This window comes from Aquila chrysaetos, chromosome 12 (assembly GCF_900496995.4).
Source record: "Aquila chrysaetos chrysaetos chromosome 12, bAquChr1.4, whole genome shotgun sequence".
In the NCBI taxonomy this organism is placed as follows: domain Eukaryota; kingdom Metazoa; phylum Chordata; class Aves; order Accipitriformes; family Accipitridae; genus Aquila; species Aquila chrysaetos.
The window spans coordinates 33,746,724-33,761,323 of record NC_044015.1 but is presented as its reverse complement, the minus strand read 5'-3'; the positions used below and the strand labels follow the sequence as shown (position 1 = coordinate 33,761,323).

The 14,600-nt window shown below is 45.4% G+C and overlaps 1 protein-coding gene across 1 annotated transcript in view; it reads left to right on the top strand.

Moving 5' to 3' along the window:
* TRABD2B (TraB domain containing 2B) overlaps window positions 1-14,600 on the top strand; it is a 299,405-nt gene that overhangs the window by 92,183 nt on the left and 192,622 nt on the right. The window lies entirely within an intron of this gene.

The following is a 14,600-nucleotide window of genomic DNA, read 5'->3' as shown; positions in this document are numbered from 1 at the left end:
CAAGTCGTTTGGCAGAGGACAGGCACTCTGCCCCGGTATTTATCCAAAGGTGTTTCAGAGGGCACAAGTGCCAGCCAGTGCTGAAGTGCTTAAAAGTCACTTGTGCCTTTGAGTTTCTCTGTGCCACTCCTGTTGCTGAGCCACTCTGCCAAGGGGAACCTGGAGTAAGGGAGAGGGAAAGGCGGCCAAAATGGGGAGGTTTATGCTCATTAAGAAGTCATTTAAGTCACCGAACAGACTGTCAGCAGTTCACTGCGACAGAAATGGATGTGGGTCCAGAGTGAAACTGTCTTGAGAGGGTTGGCATCATTTCTGGTTTCTGTAGAAACGATCCTGCCTTGAGCAGGAGGATGGTGAGTTTTGACCTGAAAGCCTGAGAGCTTGGAAATCTCCGCTTCCAGGCTCTGGGGCTCAACACCTCTCCAGTTAAGAGCTGGTTAGTGCTGATTTAGACAGATAGGAGGTTTCCCTGTCCCGTAGCACGGCAGCATAGCCTACTGCATGAGTATAGCATGAGTATATAAGATGAGACTTGGCATACACCCACAAAGCACTGAAGTTTATGCCTGACGTGAAGTGTGGGAATTAATGCATTCTGCAGACACCACCTGCCCTTGATACTGCCTGTATGCTGGTATGTGCCATTGCTTTGGGTCCAGCATGAGCCAGGTGATGTCTTTGCACCTGTACAGGCATGGATGTGGTGCATGGGCAGCACTACAGAGCCCCTCACATCCGAGCCACAGGCCGTCAGGGAATTAATGCTATAAAGAGCAGAGGATCCAAGCTCCTGCCCAGATTTTCCTCTTCACCTAACAACCCTGTAGCCTGGGGAGAGCTGTAGGTGGTTGTGAGTTGGATGTGGTGTATTCAGTCTTTATCTTGCATGTTTCAGGGGCACTCTGTTGTGTGGGGGGAAGGTTGTTTGTTTTCATTTTGCGTTTTTTCTCTGAAGTATATGACTTTTTCATCAGGGTGAAAATCTGTCAAATGGCCATTTCAGACTGCCTAGAAATTATGAGGCTCTGGAATCTATTAAAGCATAAATGTCAAAAGAAAATTACTGCAGAGTTTGTCTGGCCTTTCTTGTTTTACTCCTTGATGTTAACTTTCCTTGTTTGCTGATGTATGCTTTTTGTGCAGGGGTTAAAGAAAAAAAATCTTCTTAAGAAAGATGCTACAATTGTTAACTATTTTTGCATGTCACCAATGTGCAGGCTCTGTGTGTGTGTATGTGTATGTGTATGTACGGTTTTCCATCAAGACAGACCTGCTTAGAAGAATGTTGTGGTTAAAAAAAAAAGAGAGAGAGAGACTGGATGCCAGATAACCAGGACTAAATCACTCCCTTTTATCCCTATGAATATTTCTGAATTATACTTGTAATGCACCATAACAACAAACAACATGTTTTCTTAAGTGTAAGTAGATTTGCTGTTGAGGAAGTCTGTGCCAAAGCTATTTTTGAGCAAGCAGATGTCAAGGGCCTAAACAAAACCTGAAGTGTGCATAGGCATTATGAATTGCACTTGCATTCAGAGACAGACTGAGGACGGAGAGCTTGTTATATTTTACTAGATTGTCTGCGAAAAGATGCCATTTAGGTGACTACGTGGTATGAGATTGATTATGGTGTCTGTACAAGCCCCTTCCAAACCTCAACCTAAAATCCTTGATTTGCTTTTAAAGCACTTTGTACTTCCAATATACAATTGAAATAAAATTCGAAGAAGGGTCGTACCCTCTGTTGGTTGGCATAACTCACCAGCCTTATTTCTGCTAGCCCTGAGGACACTGGACAGAGACTTGGTCCAGAGTAGGTGCCATCAGTGGCTGAGGGATGTCCCAGGTAGAAGCAGACGAGCGGTACCGGGAGCAAGTGCAGAGCGGTGGCTTGTATCCCTTCTTCTCAAATGCTGGAACTTGCTTCTATGTCTATAAGAGTCATCCGAAGTTACTGGTGTACGCAATACTGGGAAAGCAATCTGAACAGACAAAATAAAAGACGGCCCAGAGTTTGACTGCATTGTGAACTTTCCTTTCTCCAGTTTCTTTCTGCGTAGATGTGTTTAGTTTATTACATATTTCAATATAGCACTGGGAAAAGGTGTGGGACAGTCTGGAGGTTCCAAGGATTTAAGAACTGGGAACCTACAATTAATTTTGGTTAAGGAATTGCAACGGATTTAGATGTTTTAAGCAGCAAAGAATGAGCTAAGGGTCTTGTGCTGTTCTGCTGGGCTGGAGTAAGTCCAGGCACAGTTTGCTGCTGGGAGGGACGTTATGACAATACCATGTCTGGAAGGACAGGACGGCTTCTCGGTTCCGTTTAGCAAAGCCCAGGGGCCTGATGCACGTTTACACGAGTGCTCCTTTGCACTGTGGCAGAGGTGTTGATTATTGTCAGCAGGCTGCGATGCCGTAAGTGAAAATCAGACGTGTTTTACAGGGAACACTAGGAAGGTTGGCAGGAGACCCTTTTTCCATGTTTGCAAATAATGTGATGTGAAATTCAGCAGCTTTGTGGCTGTTGAACAGGGCCGCAGAGAGTCTATTAGGGCACATGTGTTTCCAAACTTTACCAATGCCGAAATACCTCCCAGTAGCTGTGTATCAAAGAATAAGGCATTAATTTTCCTGAGCACATGCTATAGCACTGAGCTGCACCAGAAGGGAAGTTTACAGAGTTCAGTTTGATCGGTGTAAGTCTGCGTAAGGGATCACTAAAACCCAGTAAAATAACATTGTGGTCCTTAGAAAGTGAGCTTGGTGAGACTGCAGCGATACCCATCCCAGTGATCCCCTCGATCGTCCTCGGTAGGACATCCATCACTAGAAAACGCATCTTCGTGTCTAAAACACTGTCCAGAACTTGTCACGTGTTTTATTATTACCTTACCAATTATGTCATAGGATACACTTAATAAAATACTTTGGGGAAAAGTTTTAGCAATTTTAATACATGTGCAACACCTTCATTGTACTATGTCTTGCTAGTTTGTGATCCACTGGCATTTGGTGTGATTAGTATTAGCAATAAAAGCCTTCAAGGCCATGCAGCTGATCCCAGAGCCTGGCTACACATATGCATGAGAGGGTAAAAAAAAGTGGTTTTATAATTTACTTTCACTTTATGACTGCTAAACAGATGCTGAGATTCTCTAAGCGTCTCTGAGTCTAGTTAGCTGCGCAAACAGGGGTGATGGCAGATATAATGCTTGATTTCAGAAATGGTGTTTTTCTTTCTTGGAAATTCTTTATATTTACAAGCATAACAGCTTTTTCTGGGTTCTTCAAAATTTTGGAGAAAGTTAGTATTAGTCCTGAATTTAGAACTAGAATTTGATCTTTTTAGTACTGCTTCCCATGAGTTAAATTAGCTGGAACTAAGGCAAATAATTTCTTGTTGGATTGCTACCAGTGCTGAAAATCGAATAGTTTGGGGGTAAAATCCAAAGGAGAAGTTTTTTTTCATATCCTGGGTGAAAATAGCTTTATATTCAAACACGATTTTCGGAACGCAAGATTTTGCTTGTTTTCTGACAAAAACAGTTGTAGAGTATTTGAAAACTCAACATGTTATCAAGATGTGTCAGTCTGAGAGATAAAAATGTATAGTAATTTGTTCTGAAACCTTTGTAGTAAAATGTTTTAAATAATTTCACTTTTTCCGTTGAAACAATTCAGTGAATATTCTAAATTTATTGAAATTTTTTAGGTGTTCACAATTTAAATAGAGACCATTTAAATAGATCCATACAACATATGCCATGTTCACAGTTTCTCAAATTTCTAGACAGCAGATGTAGAAGCACGAAATTGTTCCTTATTTACTAGAAACTATATAAAAGCTTAGATCAAGAGACTGCATTTGCAAAAACTCCTTGAAACATGTTATTTGTAATTTTTCCTTAGAATGACAAAATTCATTGAGTAGATTTGGGCAGGAGTTGACATAAAATAGGCTTCAATAAAATCCATGTACCTCTGAATAGCTTAGAGACTATGAGGTGGAAACCAGCCGTACTATCTATACATTGTGCACCCTCATTGCAGCTCAGGTGGCACAAGCTGGGGTCTTTCCCCTCGTACAAGTGATCAAAGGAAAGGCATAAATAAGCTGAAGATACGACCGCCCGACCCAATGCAGAAGGAAACGTTCCTGAGATATTCCACCATCTGAAGTTGGGTGGAAAGGGACCCGAGTTTCTTCTCACAAGCTCTCAGTGGGAGTTAGCCAGAAGAAGACAAATCCATGGTATGGTTGGAAGGGACAACTTCAGTCCCTGCGAGGCCAAACAGTGCAAATTTTATGGGTGATTATGGGGCCGTGCAAGGCACCGCCAGGTTGCGGGCCTCTGAATGAAGGAGGACAACACACCGGAGAAGGCAGTCCGGGAGAATGTAATGATAATAGCAGTCCTAGACCTAGGTTTGTGAGAGGAAACAAGAAGATTACCTCACAAAATAAATATTACTTAAGCTATTCACTTAAGAAAGGAAAGTTAATGCCTAGGCATCATGCCTAAATGTAAGAGATTTATCCTTCTATTAGAACTGTGCTACTTCTGCCAGAAGTTCTGCATTAGGTTCTCCTGTGGGACTACACCACCATCTGGTTCAATCTGTTGTTCTAAGGACTTCTAAGACTACGTTTAAGTATCTAACCTACATTCTGTATGCAGTTATGCATACAGTTATTTACATGGTTACACAAGTGCACACGCTGTAATGAGAAGTGCTGAGGTTTATGACATGTAAGCAATGCCCTGTAGGCCGTAGTAAGTGTTTACAAGACTTCCAACCCAAGGCACAATAGTTCCCCTTATAAATGAAATCTGTAGTCAATGTATGCTTTATTACACTCTTGAAGAATGCATTTTCCTCTCCAAATCTGATTCACTTTCACTTACTGTCTGTTGAAACATCTCTTTTTTATAATTCAGAGGGACTTGCAAGACCCGTGGCCAGTAGAGGCACTCTAATGAAATCCATCTTGGGTAGGGAGGGAGAGGCTGCTGCTATAGTCTTTATCCCAGTGTACAAAGATATGGGCGAGAACGGGTATGAAAGGATGTCCGTACCCAAAACAAGCCTCCATGGGAGCTGTAGGCCCTTGTGTGGGAAGATGAGCTTGATAGAGGTGTGCTTGTCTGGAGCACTGAAAGGTGCTGAGAGGGTCTCTTGTGTGCTGGTGGGAATTGCACTGAGTCTCAAGATGAATCTCATCACTGTGTCAGGATCAGTGCTTTGCTGTCCCTGGTAATAAATGTTAAAGCCAGGGAAGCCTGGAGTGCTGAAGTCTCCCCGGGAGAACTGCAGATGTTCATAGTCAATGGAAATAGTGCAAAAGCTCATGAAACCCAAGTGAAATGGAGAAGCGGGTAGTGCTGGGACGGTGTTGTGCAGGTAGCATGGCTGCTGATGAAGCCAGTTTTTCTTCTAACACACATCAGTGACTCTAATAAAGCCCCAACCTGTCTTCCACCTGAGAGATCCTGGCCATACATGCAAATACACAACCAAAAAACATCCATTTGATTAACTTTGCCTGGACCTCATTCTGTGGGCTTTACTCCTTTTAAGTAGGATTCACTTGTGCAGTGAGTCTGCAGGAGGTGAGGATGTTCAGCGCTTCCCTAAGCCTGGAAATCCAAGTGACTTTCCTCTCCTGACACACGAGTGCTTTCAGCTACCCATAATTGCTTTATGCACTTCAATTATTTGCAATTTAACTGGGGTCAGGGAGTTGCTACTCCACAAGACAGAGTGCTTGTATTTGTATCCTGGCTGGGGACATAGTTGCTTATGGTGGAGACCCTCCAGGTACAGAGTCACTGGGGTGGCCCTTTGGAGGTCTGGACAAGGTGTGTCCTTACCCAGTGCATCCTTTAGGTGTTCAGACAGACTTTCTTTTCAGCTTGAAACCAGTGGCATATGAACATCGTCCGCAGCCAGGATGGGAGCGTGCTAATGAACTGTGCGTGCACGTGTGTGCACACAGGCTGGAAAAGGATTGCTCCATCCACAGACAGCTGTGAGGGGAGTAACCACAACACTGCAGAGAACCTCTTAACGCTGCGGGCTAGGGCTTTACAAGCAAAAGAAAACCCCACTGAAAACAAACAGCCTCCGGGCTAATGATCTGCTGCTCATGTTTTGTGAATGGGGATGTATGACAAGGATGCCGGAGAAAGGCAGGGTGGATGTGGAGCTGTTTAGCGTGCTCAGAAGCTGGGGGTCTTTTTCCTATCATGGCTCAGTCAAGCACAACCTCAGGTTTCAATGGCTGGTTAGCCACATCCATTCCAGGGTTTATTTTATTATATTTTATTTTTATTGTTATTGTTGTTTTGTAACCAGGAGGGCTGCAGTGGTTTCCAGCGTGCTACAACTCTGCAGACCTTGTGAGCCTTTCCTGTGTGAAGTGGGAAGGAAGGAGAAAGACACGTTTGAAATGAAAACAAAATAGGAAATAAAAGAGTGCTGGTATTTGCTGAGGAATGCTCCCCACAATGCTGAAGTTGCATAAGTGCCGTCTTTGTTTCAATCAAAAATCTGCTTTTTGGGTTGAAACAAGGCCACCACTAACAAGGCCAGGAAAGAAATTTCCTAATGGTTCGAAGTGAATTTAGGATTTTGATGGAGCATTTGATTCTGGGTATGGTTCATATAGCTGAAGAAACAGAAATACAGTCCCTCCACATCAGCCAATACATACAAAAATGCCACAGCGCAGATGTAGCCCAGGTACGCTTGCCACATGGCTAATGGATTTGAAGAGGAACCCTATTCCTCTATGAGCAGGGGAAATGATGAAGTGACAGATAAGGGAACCCAAAGGGAACGACACAAGGTATTTGGCAGCATTTGGGATGAATTTTATGGTGAGGTGGATTGATTACAGGTGCTGTTATTGGGCCATACAAATCCTCAATGGCAATGAACCAGCCCAGGCTGAATTTGGCTTAGTGCATTACATAATCCTCTGAAGTTTGCATGGAGCGTGTTCTCCTATCTGAGGTTTTTTTCCCCCTGTAATTCCATTTCCTTGGTCAGTTCCTGAAACATTCTCTTTTTCCTCTTTTGACATTCATCACCCTGAGAACTAGTTTGGGAGCAATGGGCAGCCTGTATCAGTGAGTGTGATGGTTTTTCTGCTGCATTTCTGTGTCTGAGAGCACACTTCTGAGGTTCCAGGAGAGAAGCAGGTGAAGCTGTTTGCCACAAAACACAAGTGCTATGGCATGCACATTCATTATTCAGCCTCACATCTTCTCTAGCCGTGGGCCCATCCTGCACCCACCCTGCCCCTTGAGGAAACCATGTCTCTCATTAATCCAGAGCTGCTTCTCAGAAATGGGGATGTAGCCACCATCATGGTATTAATTTGTAAGAACTGAGTCAGATCCCACCCAGCCATCAGACAGGAGCTGGTGGTAAATATTCCGCATGTAAGTGCAGTGACCTTTTCCCACGTGTTTCTGGCCAGTTTGGGGCAGACAGGCATTTTGAGAACTTCCTGAGTTGGAGGCTACATCTGCAACAGATAGGTCAGACCACTCCCAACAGTAAAAAATATTAGACAACTTCATCCTGAGGTGTCTCTGAGCAGCCCAGGTTGGCTTTCCCAGCAGCTGCCAGTCAAATTACACAACCTGAAAGCAATGAAACCCAAAAGGAAAGAACGGGGGAGAGAGCAGAAAACCACTATCCATCGCTTTCATAAGCAACTCACCTTTTCTTCCTGTAGCAATAGCTCTTTCTGTCCCAGGTAATTGAATTTGACACATTTTAGCCATGCTAACCTTTGGCTTTCAACACATCTCTCATATTGTGGTCAATTATTTTTTAGCAAGGCAAATACCATCTGCAGTTACACTAGTGAAAATAAAATCACATGGGCCATCAGTTCCCGTGCTTCAGACATAAGCTCACGACGGTTGAGGTCAGGAAGAAATCACACCACTCATAGCAGATTGAGGCTTTGACACCTTCTCCTGTAGCATTTGGAAGCAGCAACTGCAGGATAACAACCCTGCTGGGCCAAATCCTGCTATGATCGAGAGCAGGTCTTTATGAGACTTTTCCACTACAGAGTATTGTTGCACTCACCACTTTGTTTTCCTCCCTTGTGAAACTAAGCCTACGTGACTGGCACTGATTACTTTTCATTCTTGGCTGTGCAGGCAGTTGTAGCAAGAGTAGGTCACACAAGAAATGTGTGGCAGAGCCAGAAATATAAACCCAGCTGCCTTACCCCAGTCATAGGCAAAAGAGCCAAGCCCAGCTTTCTGTCTCACAAAAAAAAGCCATTTTAATGAGAGCAGCCCAGAGGGGTTTGCATGGGTGGCAGATGAATGATTCAATGTGTGTCCCAGTGCACAGATTTCGTGGACGATGAAGCCAGAAAGTGAGGATTCCCTATTGTTTGTGCTTTCTTCTGTGAAGCTTTGTGCAAATTTCTGCCTCAGTTTCCCCACCTAATATTAAGCGTCATGGTCTTTCCCTTCTTTTGCTCAGTAAATTGAGATCTCTAGTTGAAAACTACTGAAGCTTGTTACATTGGTACTTTCCTTAGCGGTGGCATAGTGTGATTTGCTTGGTTTATTGCAGGGAAGGAAACATGCCTCTTCCTCTCCCAGCTTCGTGCCCTGACAGGTTGTGCCATGGCCAGGAGGAGCATCATTGCACACAAGAGGCTTCTCCTCTTGGACAAAGCCAGGTGGACTCATGAGGTTCTCCCTGCCTCTAATGTCTGCCCTGACATGGGCAGATTTCCTTCTCTTAATCATGTAGAAAGGACTTGACAGTCTGTATTACAGCTTTACAAGAACACAAGCTTGCAGGGAATTTTATGGATGAAATAAATCTCTTTAAAAGAATGCCAAGACTTTAGGACACTCGAGATTTGGGGTTTGAGTGTGTATATATTTATTTGTATATATTTATACGGTTCTCTGTTTCCACATGCCTCCCTCTGTGGAATAGTAATGATCCTGCAGATTCCCTGCTCTCATGACCACCATGAAATGTCGATACATTAAACTGCCTGAGCAAGATGCTGATGCCCTCCATCTTCTCCTCTGGAGAGAGAGTACAAGGAACCTGAACTTAATGGGGCAGCCAGCTGGTGTGCTGGTGTGAAGCCATTGCTTCCCCAAGGAGAGAAGGTTACAGGTCTAACGAGCATCCAGCAGCAAAAAGTGGATCTAAGAGTTTCTGGGTGGTAATATTAACACTTTGGTAATGGCTTAGAGGAAAGCCCTAAGTCCTCTTGGACCTGGCTTCTGCCTGGTCGAGAAACCGCGGAGCTCAGATGAACATTGTTCCAGCTGGAACGGAGCCTCCGAAGTGCTCAGTCCTGGAGAGGGGGACAGGCAAAGGAGAGAAGTGAACACAAACAGGAAAGGCAAGATGGAAATATCGTAAGACTCAGAGGGAGGCATGAACCTCTTTTGCTCCGTGGATGCTGCTGAGCCACCCCTTTCACCTTGAGCTATTCTCAAGAGGAAATGGGAGGGAATCCAAAGTTGTGCTTGTGTCTTCACTAAGTTCCCAAAGGGCATCTCTTCAGATACAGACACAAAGGCACACACGCACATTTCCAGATCCCTGTCTTGCACGCTTCACATACTCAGGAATGTCGTGCTGTCAGCGTTTCCAACAAAGTCGGTTAATATTCCTGTGCTTGCCAAGCAGTGCGTGGATATAGCTAGGAGAACACGTTTTTATTTAAACAGCAAAACAAGCGAATAGGTTCCCCATTCCTTCCCTCCTTCTGTCTGCAATTCAAGTGGACTCCTAGTCCTGGGGTATTATTCCTGGCTGAGAGGGAAAGTTTATGAGTCCCTTGTTACTGCTCTTGGCAGCTCATCACACTGTTCCTGTAATACTGCAGTACAGGTCTGGCCAGGGAGCAAAGCACAAAAGAAGATGGGAATTTGGGAGAACCAAGAAATGCTTCAGGTCAGGAGCAATACACCATGAGGTGAGATGGAGACATGTAGGTGTGGTGTACAGATGAGCTCCTTCAAGCCTTTAATTCATGCCCTGAGCTGGGGGGAGAAGCACAGAGCAGGGAGAGGACAGCAATCACTTCTTGGAGTGTTTTGCCCAGATACACCTCTTTCTGAGCATATCCATTTTCAAATGTGGAAGTCCCTGAAAAACAAAGAGGCAAATTGTTGCCACTTGTACAGGACTTGGAAGTACTAGGCTTTAGGTACAGCCCAGGAGAGTCAGGTTTGACCTTGGTGAGGTCTTTTCTAGCAGGAGCGGGGGGATAGGTTGGACAAGATGTTTAGCTTACACCATGGGAGATTTTTCAGAGGAGATTAGGCATGCATCTGTCAAGAAGTGGCTCATTTTCTGTGATTCCTTGTTAGACCTAAAGATACCTCTGCATTACAGATCCCAGGAGAGTAAACTGTAGGTTGCCAACAGACATCATGGTGATGGTTCCCACAAGAGCGGAAGACTGCTTTGGTGATACACACCTAGATAACCCTAATAGACCATTCTCCACCATCCCAGATGATTTGGCTGGGGTGGGGTAGAGGGAGGTCGTTGTCTCTGAACACTTAATTCATGCATACCATTCAGGCATTGCAGCAGAGATATAGGCTGCTCAAACTCTCTTCTTCCACTGTTATAGCTTCTGGTGTTTCTACAGAAAGTCTGGAGCAAAAATAACCTCTAGCCAATTGTGTGCATGTGTATGGGGGAGGAAATCCTTCCTGATCCTTAAGACACCTGAAGTCCTGAAACAGAAGAGTTTGTCATATCCATTCCCTGCAAGCAGGGCCAGGATTAAGACAGAGTATATCAGAGTGAGTCCAAATAACCCCATTCTCCTCAGCCCCATGGAAGTTGAGAAGGAAAACACAGACAGTCATTTCAGTTGCAAGAGGGGCCATGATGATCATCCAGCCTGATATGCTGAAGCTGGTTTAAAATGTGCTTTCTCGAGAAAATATCTGCTCCCTGGATTTATTTTTTAATGTTAAGTACACATGACAGTAACTCCCTGGCAGTTCAGACTAGCTGCATGTTTCATGAAGAATACAGACTTGAAATATTTTCTCCCAAAGTGTTAGCCTGTATAGTCCATGAGTCATACCATCTTTAACTGGCATAATCCAAAATCACTCCTGTGATTGCTCCTGTGAAGAATCTGGCCCTGACTTTGGTGCCTGTCATATGCACACAGAATTTCTGCTTTGAATAACACAAATGGGAACAGGATTCTGCAATGCGGGGCAATCACTGAATTTTGAAAGTGTTGCCAGCAGAGGTCTTAAAGCTTCAGCTCTCTACCACCCAAACCTCTATTCTGTGTCTTTGGGAAGGATGCCTGACATCCTGAACGTCTGTTTTATAAGGGAGGTTTGCCTCGGAATGATCCTGTGAACTTGTGTGGCTTTCATGGTAATTAATTTTAATACAAGCACCCCTGTGTATTTGCAGAGCTGTAAAAATATGGTCAGATCAAAAGCATTAGATTTTGCCTTTGGCTAAACGCTGAAGCCAGCACTTTAGGGAAAAAATGAAAGTTGGGTGTGCTCTGTGCAATCTTTGCTCCTTGTATCAGATGCATCATATATATTGAGTAGTAAAAGGAACGGCTTCTCTCCTGCTAATTTTATTGCCATGTAAGTGGAGCGATTTCAGTTGTTCTCATGAAGCAAGGATGGAGCATGAAGGGCTGATACTTCCTTCCTTCCTTCCTTCCTTCCTTCCTTCCTTCCTTCCTTCCTTCCTTCCTTCCTTCCTTTTTCTGCCCCTTTAGCACAGCCTATGTTGCTACCAGGCCTGGGGCACAAAATGCAACAGCAGCTAGGCTAGTTCATGCTTGGGTTTGTTTTGTTTTCTGAAATTAGGTTTGTTTTCCCCTCTCCTTGATAAGGCTGTGGTTCATGCTGGACCGCAGGACCTGCGTGGGTTGATGTCCACATTGGAAGGGAGCAGGGCTGGGTTTGAAGCTCTGGGGAGCAACCTACTACCCCTTGCAACCTGCCGACTTGCGACTTGCAAAGTGGTAAAACCCAGACTTGCTGAGTCACAGAGTTGCAGCTCAGCCGTTTGGGGAGTGATGACTCAGCAGTTTACAGGGTCAAGACTCAGCAGTTTACAGGGTCGAGTCTCAGCAGTTCTTGAAGTCACTATCCATGTAGGCCCAGTCCTTGAAGGTGCTCAGTTCCTACTGCGAGTGACCACATCCTCCTTTTCCACCGGTTTACCTCCTTTTCCATCGTTCACCTTCCTGGGGCAGGACTGTGGCGTACGGGACCGGCAGAGATCTCCTCCATCACTGCATCCAGGCTCCTGCTTTCTTTAGCAAGCAGACTAATTTGCTGTTAAAGGTATTATTATCATTTGAGCATGTATCATATATAATTATGCAATTAGGATAATAATGGCACTAATAACAGACACTATAACACTACCTTCTCCCCTCCCACACCCAGGCAAGAGAAACGAGGCAGGTCCCAGATGAGAAAGGAGGGAAAGAAGAAAGCTGGCCCTCTCCCCCTTCCTCTGCAAAGTCCTCTGTTGCAGACACCTCGGGCTGAGCTTGGATTTTCCACCCTAAATCCCATTAAGCCCTCTAGCAGGGAGCAGCGATGACACTGTATCCCAGGGCAGCGGAGCGGCGGCTGGGAGCTTCAGGCCTGGGGTATTAAATCAAAGCTTTCTTGCTGGGTTTAGGTAATCCAAATGGGCACCGTTCCCTTTTGTTCACCAACAGGCCTGAGGGGGCCGACGCTCAATTATTTTACTGGACTGGGAATACAAAAAGATTTTAAAAAGAACTAAGAATAGCTGTATTAATAATACATCTGGAGAGTATGTCATAAATTAAGGGACCGAATGCCTTTGGAGTGGGGCTCTTGACCATGTGAGAATTTCTCTGTTGCCTTTCTTCATCAGAGGATAGTTTATGCATTTGAATAAAAATTAAAATACTTTCTGCTAGGAGAGAGGAGTGCGGAAACCACAGGCATCCCAGCGACTTATCCTTCTCTTTACTGCAGCAATAGGTGGTTGTCTGTTAAAACCTCAAATCTCACTTCTGGCTGGGAGGAGGACTTGAAGCCATCCCTGGAGAAAGCCACGTCCATGCTGCCGCCCCCACTTAGGAGGTTGCTTTAGGGCATTTCCAAATGAAGAGCCAAATTCTGCATTATTGGAGCTCCATAAGAAGCTGGGGGCGTCGTGCCTGGATGGACTATTGGTCCTACATGTGGTGGTGGGCTCCGCGTCCCAGATGAAGGTCGCTCCAGCAGCCGCATGTGACACATGCCCATTTATAGTCAGGCCACCTGGGGAGGACAGATGATATTAGGCTGAATTTGGGAACGTCTGAAGCTAATGCTCCGGGAAGTTTAGTTGTTCCAAGGACGAGGCTTAGACTCAGGGGGAGATGTAACCTCAGTGTTGATGGGGAGGGGGGTGTGATTGACATTTCAGGCTCCTTTGCACTGGTAGCCAGGCTTCTTGTCTTGCAAAAATTTCTTGGGAACTGTGATGGGGTATCTGATGGAAGACTGGCATATTCCGCGTCTCCAAAAATCTTTCCATCCCACAAGGTACCCGTAGCCAACACCACTTCCCGACTCCTAATGGATCACTGGGTGGGAGGGGGATGTCTGTCCAGACAGCTATACTGCACGTGGGTGTATTTGATGTGCTGCCACCAAGTGCCTTCTGATCAGAAGCCAGCTGGGGATCTATAGAGTCGTTTTGGCTTTATTTTCTAAGGCATCATTAACAACAAGTCTGGCTTTTGCTAGAACTGGACCTTGCCTCTAGCTGGACGTGGGAGAAAGCAAAAACACAGGTGACGATGGTGGCAAGACATAAGTTATTTCAGGACAGGCTTCCCTTGGAGCAACTTCTCTGAAGTGTGTAGTTGTGGGGGGGAGAGAGCTGCTTGTCAGCTACCAACACAGCAAAGGCTTGAGCTTGAGTCTCGCTTGGGCTGCAGCCAGGCTGGCTGGAGATGATCCATGTGTAAGACAAAGGTGGAAATCCCCTCAGCGTCGCAGCACAGTTCAGCTTCGAAGGCATCTCCAGAGGTCTGTAGTCCAACCCGTCAGTGAAAGCAGGGCCAGCTTTGAAGTTACAACCCCTCTACGTGCTCCCATGAGCATCTGAGTTCATCTCAGTCCAAGTAAGCCACGTTATCTTTCAAGTAGTGGATGTGTGCTAGCTCTGTGCATTTGGAGAGCAATGGGTTTGGAAGTGCTCTAAGGCACAGCTGAGCTGGCCAGTCCCAGCACCATCTCCAGCAGCGTGGCTGTGCATCTGTGAGGAGGTCATCTCGGGGCTGGAGCAGCTGCAGCTGGAAGGGAATAAGTCAGCACAGCCGTCGGGACCACCCCTGCCCTCCAGGGACTGGAGTTAAACCGCCAACACAGGAAGAAAACGTGGAAGGGGAAAAGAGAAGTCAAGTTAGCACGCACAAACTCCATGAGAGAGCTGGGAATAGAAAAAACAGGGTTTAGGAGTCATAGGCCAGGAATTAGCCAGTAGGCGAGGTCACCTCTCTGGTCTGGTGTGGCACGCTCTGGCCATGCTCTTCTCCATGAGCGCTG